The sequence below is a fragment of the Archocentrus centrarchus genome, chromosome 11 (genome assembly GCF_007364275.1).
Source record: "Archocentrus centrarchus isolate MPI-CPG fArcCen1 chromosome 11, fArcCen1, whole genome shotgun sequence".
In the NCBI taxonomy this organism is placed as follows: domain Eukaryota; kingdom Metazoa; phylum Chordata; class Actinopteri; order Cichliformes; family Cichlidae; genus Archocentrus; species Archocentrus centrarchus.
In genome coordinates, this window is record NC_044356.1 from 33,939,109 (window position 1) to 33,946,591 (window position 7,483).

A 7,483-nucleotide genomic window follows, 5' to 3' on the forward strand; every position below is an offset into this window, starting at 1 on the left:
CGTCATTTCCCGGGATTTGATTCATGTCATTTTCGGGAAAAATATTAAACCCTACTTCTGATTTGAAGCTTTCCTTTTCAGAGGAGCCACAGTATCCAAAGTTATACGCAGTGAGGATGTAAAACTATTGACGAGATAATCGACCTCACTGGGAGCAGAGTTTAGGTAGCTGCTCTGCACTGTGTTGGCACTGAAGAGCATAACAATGAAGGAATTAGATCCTTAAACTTAGTTACAGCACTTTCAGAAAGAATTCTACTGTAATAAAACTTATTCCCCACTGCTGTGTAATCCATTAAAGTAAATGTAAATGTTACTAAGAAATGATCAGACAGGAGGGGGCTTTCAGGGAATACTGTTAAGTCTTCAGTTTCTATGCCATATGTCAGGACAAGATCCAGAGTATGATTTAAGTGGTGGGTGGGCTCCTTTACATTTTGAGAGAAGCCAATTGAATCTAACAATAGATTAAATGCAGTGTTGAGGCTGTCATTCTCAGCATCTACATGGATGTTAAAATCACCCACTATAATTATTTTATCTGAACTAAGCACTAAATCAGATAAAAAGTCTGAGAAATCAGACAGAAACTCTGAGTAAGGAACAGGTGGACGATAGATAATAACAAATAAAACAGGTTTTTGATTTTCCCAATTAGGATGGACAAGACTAAGAGTCAGGCTTTCAAAAGAATGAAAACTTTGTCTGGGTCTCTGATTAATTAATAAGCTGGAATTGAAGATTGCAGCTACTCCTCCTCCTCGACCTGTGCTTCGAGCATTCTGACAGTTACTGTGACTCGGGGGTGTTGATTCATTTAAACTAACATATTCATCCTGCTGTAACCAGGTTTCTGTAAGGCAGAATAAATCAATACGTTGATCAATTATTAAATCATTTACTAATAGGGACTTGGAAGAGAGAGACCTAATGTTTAACAATCCACATTTAATTGTTTTATTTTTTGGTGCAGTTGATGAAGCTGTATTATTTATTGTTTTTGAATTTTTATGCTTAAATAGCTTTTTGCTGATTTTAGCTTTGGTGTTTGGTGGGGTGGGAGCAGGCACCGACTCTATGGGGAGGGGGGTTTGGGGGGATGGCAGGAGGAGAGAAGCTGCAGAGAGGCGTGTAAGACTGCAACTCTGCTTCCTGGTCTCAACCCTGGGTAGTCAGGTTTTAGGAGGGTTAATAAATTTGGCCAGATTTCTAGAAATGAGAGCTGCTCCATCCAAAGTGGGATGGATGCCGTCTCTCCTAACAAGACCAGGTTTTCCCCAGAAACTTTGCCAGTTATCTATGAAGCCCACGTCATTGTTTGGACACCACTCAGACAGCCAGCGATTCAAGGAGAACATGCGGCTAAACATGTCGCTCCTGGTCTGATTGGGGAGGGGCCCAGAGAAAACTACAGAGTCCGACATCGTTTTTGCAAAGTTACACACCGAGTCAATATATATTTTAGTGACCTCCGATTGGCGTAACCGGGTGTCATTACTGCCGACGTGAATAACGATCTTACCAAATCTACGATTAGCCTTAGCCAGCAGTTTCAAATTTCCATGAATGTCGCCTGCTCTGGCCCCTGGAAGACATTTGACTATGGTCGCCGGTGTCTCTAGCTTCCCGTTTCTCAAAACAGAGTCGCCAATAACCAGAGTTTGTTACTCGGCGGGTGTGTCGCCGAGTGGAGAAAAACGGTTAGAGACGTGCAGTGGCGGTCCTAGCCTGTTTGGCGCCCTGGGCGAGCATCCCTGTCGGCGCCCTCCCACCCCCACCCCCACCCCCCATAGCAATCGCGCAGCAGCGCCTACCGCACTACTCCACTTGGGGGTTAATGAGCACCTGCTGTGTGGTGCATGTAGCTTTCTGCCATGGTCTGACAGACAGGTTTTAACAGAAGGTCTCCCCACCATCACAGGCACACTCAGAATTTCTTTTAAATTTTATTTGAAAAAACATGGAAGAAACTGAAATATTACACAGCTTCTGCTTACCTTCATCTTTGCTTATTTCTCCTGTTGTTCTTTTCTCTTTTTCCTAAACTGCACACCTGATGGCTTTGACCTTTTCCTTTCCATCTGCCGTAATTTGCACTGAAGCTGAATAGGTTATAACCACCGCCCATCCACAGGGTTGTCAGATCTGACTGACAGTTGCCAGCCCAACACAACAAAACCTCCATTGAAACTCATGTTAATAGCACCAGGTGTGATATATATTTAACTAGAAGCACTCAGAGAGCGCAAACCTCCGCTAAGGCCATAGGGTCACTGACGCTGTAATACGTGTATCTAAATACTTTGAAATAATCTTTCATCTTTCCCAGACAACAATAACCCCCTATCCCACAATAGTGTGTTACCTCGACCAGATCGTGGCTCCTAACCGTAGTAGGGAGACCTCTGGTCTCTACTTCGCTTGGCTCGTGGCTGGTAACTAACTTGCTCATCCATGTGGGTCACCTTTAGCAAGGCGGAGAAATGCAGCAAGTCGAAGGATTTTAGCAACAGAACTTTTATTCCTTTTTCCACCGCCACCGAACACACTTTTTCCCTCGCGCTCATCTCCCACGCTAGCCCGCATACACACACACGGGGCAGAGAAAAGTGGGTGGTGTCTCTTAAAGGGGAAGGCTCTGCCTGTATCCCGCAATACTGAAGAATCCTTAAAAAAATTCCTGGATCCATATCGTGATTTGGATCGCCACCAAAATTTAATCACTGCTTCCTCTTGTCATTTCCAACCGCTCCACAAAATTTCAGTGACATCCGTTCATAACTTTTGGAGTAATTCTGCTGACAAACAGACAGACAAACAAACAACGCGACCGAAAACATAACCTCCTTGGCGGAGGTAAATATACAGAGCTTTGGGTGAGTTGCCTTTATTTATAATTCAGCAGTTACTGTTGGCTGTAACCAGGCCAAAACTGTACAGGCATGAATGAATGAACCCGGCTGACTGTCTCGCTCTCACGCCATCACTGCTTCACTTGACTCGCAGGAGAAGGGGGCGGGGCAGCGCTGTGTGTGTGTGACGATCTAGTGAAGCAGTGACAGCGAGACAGAGAATCCCCTGCCTGCCCCTTTCCTTCTGTTACAACCTGTCTGACCATTGCAGAAAGCTACATGCAATACACAGCAGGCAGAGGGCGCCCATTACCCCACAAGTGGAGTAGTGCGGTAGGCGCTGCTGCGGCGATCGCAATGCATTGGGGGAAGGGGGGCGTCATGCCGCCCTAGATGAAATGCCGCCCTGGGCGGCTGCCCATGTCGCCCATATCAGAAACCGCCACTGGAGACGTGAACAGGTTGGTGGTGTACCCGGGGCTTCTGCTTAGGACTACGCTTCCTCCTCACCGTCACCCAGCCGGCCTGTTTTCCCTGCTGCTCGGGATCTGCTGGGGGGGAGCTAACGGCGGCTAAGCTACCATGGTCCGCACCCGCTACAGGGGCCTGGCTAGATGTAGGATTTTCCAGGGTGCGGAGCCGAGTCTCCAGTTCAGAAAGCCTGGCCTCCAGAGCTACAAACAGACTACATTTATTACAAGTACCGTTACTGCTAAAGGAGGCCGAGGAGTAACTAAACATGTGACACCCAGAGCAGGAAAGTGCAGGAGAGACAGGAGAAGAAGCCATGCTGGTAGTGAGTCGGCTAAGGGCTAAGCTACTAGCTGAGCTAAGCTAGCGAATTTCTAAAAACAAAGTGAGTAATGTGAATACAGGTGATTCAGCAAAGAGTATGCTATTTAAAGTAGGTGAAGATTACACTAAAATATGTTATTATCCAGATAAATCGAGTTATACAGATATAACAGCTAACAGACAGCAAAACACTGTGCTCCGAAACAGGAACAGGAAGTGATACAATACCGCAGTGAGATCCAACACCAAGTGACAGCGGATCAAAATTCGATACCCAACATCACTCATTTCCTTGCAGAACTTAAGTACGTGATTGAATCCCTCAAATTGATTAATAACAAAAAGAGCAATAAATTTATTTCTAATTACCAGGAATATTTTCCCGACTCCTCTGACTGAGAGAAGATTTGTATTATTGTAATGGACTCAATAGAAATTACATATTCTTGTTTTGATGTGCTGCCTTTAATGAAAATCCTGTTTGTTTTGTATATTCTGGTTCAATAAAGTTAAAAAAAAAAAAAAAGTGACAGCGGATCAAAGGACGTTACACAGGCCCAGAGACCATGAGGAGTGATTGACAGTGCTAAGACCCTCCTTCTGGCTCTGATTGGTTGTTTTGACTGGGAGCAGTTCAGAGAGGAGGTGGAGGAGCTCAATTTTTTTTTCACAGGTTATCGGTCTCATACTGTCCTGACATGGTGACAGTTTCAACAAATACGTAAAAAAAAGATTTTTTTTTCATAAAACTTACATACTGCAGCTTTAATCTGTATCAGAGAGAAACTTGTGGCTTTAGTTCTTACTCTTGATGATTGTTTGCCATTTTTTCAGTTTTACACATTTAGTTATGTGGTTTTGAAATAGCACCCATTTTCACAAAGATTGCTGTTGGTTTAAAAACAACATAACTTTATGTATTGTTTATGAAAGACAGAGAAAAGTAAATCGTATTGTGATGAACTATGAATAATTGTTTCAGATTCTGTAATAAATGATGGAAGTCACCCAAAGATGGTTATATTTATTTGAGCTGTGGGTGTTTAATATCCAGGTGTTTTTATGGGAATGTGGATCTTTCAGATCAATTTGAGAAGTGATTTTGATCATGTTTCACAATTTCTTGTGTCATGTAGTGTGGGGCACTGGTCTTGGTCTGGTCTCGGTCTCGCCCTCCCTCGGTCTTGGTCTTGTCTTGTCTTGGGTTAGGTGGTCTTGTGTGATTTGTCCGGTCATTTTTACATACAATAAAGTTCCACATGACTTTCCAATCATCATTGACACAGGGAAGACTCATATGAATCACGCGAGGTGCTCATTTTCTGGTGACTTCAACCCCTTCTCTAGTCCTGACTTTATCAAAAATAATTTGTGGCTGCAGTATGCAAATTCCACTGCTATATTACTGACAAATTACTCATTCACATTCTGTATGGCAGTTAGACCACTACTTATGGTAATACCAGTTCCTGACACCTCAGAAACTTGTGCGTCAGATCCTCATTATCCTAGCAACAATTAAAGCTGTAAGTTCCTTTGCGATATCTACTACACAAATTCTGACACATCATCTAAGATTCCAGAATTTTGTGGTCATTTCCTTCCATCAAGTGATTTTATTAGGTCTCCAACATGCTTTGAAGCACCTCAGGATGTACTTATTCCTTCAGAGCTAAATGTAACTGACTGTTTCATCTCCACCTATGTGGGCACAGTGAAAGCAAATTGTAAATACCTTTGTAATGTTCGGTGATGTATGTTGTAATTTATTCCTAACAATACTGCAGCTGATAATTAATTTACAGAAGCTCTTACTAATTTGGAAACATTGGCTTATGAACTTAAAGACAATGCAGGTGTGGTGTCTGATCGATCTTTGTGTTAAACTGTGTGTTAAACTGCATTTATGTTTAGGTTTTCTCCTTTAGGATTATGGCGTTGAGTTCAGGGCTGCTTTGATCAGTAAATGGTATGAGAGAGTGTAACCTCTTGTTGCTCTCTCCAAAAAAGAGAATGACCTCACATACATGCAGGAAACAAGCTATACCTGATTTTTCAGAAAATACTATATATGGTGTTTGTACTGCTATGTTAAAATTCTATGTATGCATATGTGCTCTCTTTCTTAAAGTCTTTACTGGAATGTATTGTAGCGATTCTCTTAGTTAGAGAGCGTGTTGATGTTGTGGGATTTCGGACTGTTCGGGAGGTTCGTGAAGGCAGCATGGAGAGAGAGAAAAGACCGAGAGCTTGCCTGTGTGTGTGTGTGTTGCTGTTCCGTTGTTGTAGTTGTGGTTGGCGTGGCTGTGGCCTACAGCAGCCGTTTTTCTGGTAATAAAGACGACCTTTGTTGTGAACATCGCCGACTGTGGAAGTGTGTTTACAACGTTACATTGGTGTCAGAAGTCAAACTGCTAACCGTCGGCTAGCCCTGCTTCGGCTACCTCAGTTGACAGCCTGCGCTAACTATGGCAGCGCAGCGAGATGTGGCCGGGGCCCGCCCGAAGATCAAGAGAGAGGCTATGGACAGTGACTTTGGGGGCACGCTGGGTCCTGAGGGAGCGGACAGTGCCGGAGAGCGTTTGGCCCGCCTCAGACGGACTGCCGGAGGCCTGGCGGCCGCCGCTGGCTTTAGCCCATCGACTGCAGGAATATACGCGGGCGCGGAGACGCCCGCCCCGAACAGCGCGGGGCCCGTGCTTGGCGATAGTGGCGCCCGGCCCTGCCAGGCAAATGTGAAAACCCCCAAGTACTCCGGTAAGGCTGACTGGGAGGCCTTCCATGCTCAATTTGAACTGTTAGCGCATGCTGCGGCCTGGTCCACAGACACTAAAGCACTCCAGCTAGCCTTGTGCCTCACTGACGACGCTTTGGCATGCCTGCTGCTGCTTAGCCCAGCGGAGAGGGGTGACTACAGGGCTCTGGTTGGTGCTCTGCAGCGGCGGTTTGGGCAGTGTGGCCAGCCTGCTGTCCTGCGGTCCGAACTGACGAGTAGACGGAGACAACCGGGTGAGCCGCTTCGCGCTTTGGCTAATGACATTGAGATGCTAGCGAAGAAAGCATATGCCCACATGCCCATCGACGTGCAGAACGAGCTGGCCAGAGACCAGTTCATCCGCGCCATTATCCCTGGTGAGCTGCGCATCCAGACTCAACTTTCCCACCCCCGCAATCTGCACGAGGCCCTGGAGATGGCCTTGGAGAGGGAGGCCGTGGTGGCTTCTGCGGGGTGCGACCATAGCGAGTATGACCCGGTGGTGAGGGCTGCGGTGCCGGAGGCCCCGGGCCAGGGGGTGCCAGCTTGGGCGGCCGAATTGACCGAACTGGTTCGAGGCGTGTCTCTACAATCTTCACGCCGCGGTGCTCGTCCTCGCCGAGACCCTCCTGTTTGCTGGACGTGCGGACAGCTGGGCCACATCAGCGTGCGATGCCCAGACCTTGCCGGTGTTCAGGGAAACGCCTCAGGGCCTGCGTAGGCGGGACGGCGCAGGCCCCTTCTTCTGTGTCCCAATCCGCCGGGGCGCCGGTGGACAGAGCCCAACGGTACAGCTGGGGGTGCGGGGCTCAGCTCCCCCCAGAAGCAGACGACAGCACAGAGTCCGCAAGGGTGGTGGGCTGGACGCGTGCAGGGGATTTTTGTCACATCCCCATCACCCTGGCAGGGGCTCCGTGCACAGCTCTGGTCGACACTGGCTCCACTGCGACCTTGATGAGACCTGACGTGGTGCCGGTGGGAACCCGGTTGGAACCAACTACAGTAAAACTGCGTACAGTGACTGGTGAGTTAGCCCCGATGTTGGGAAAAGGACTGGTCCCTATTCAGGTGGGGGGCCTGG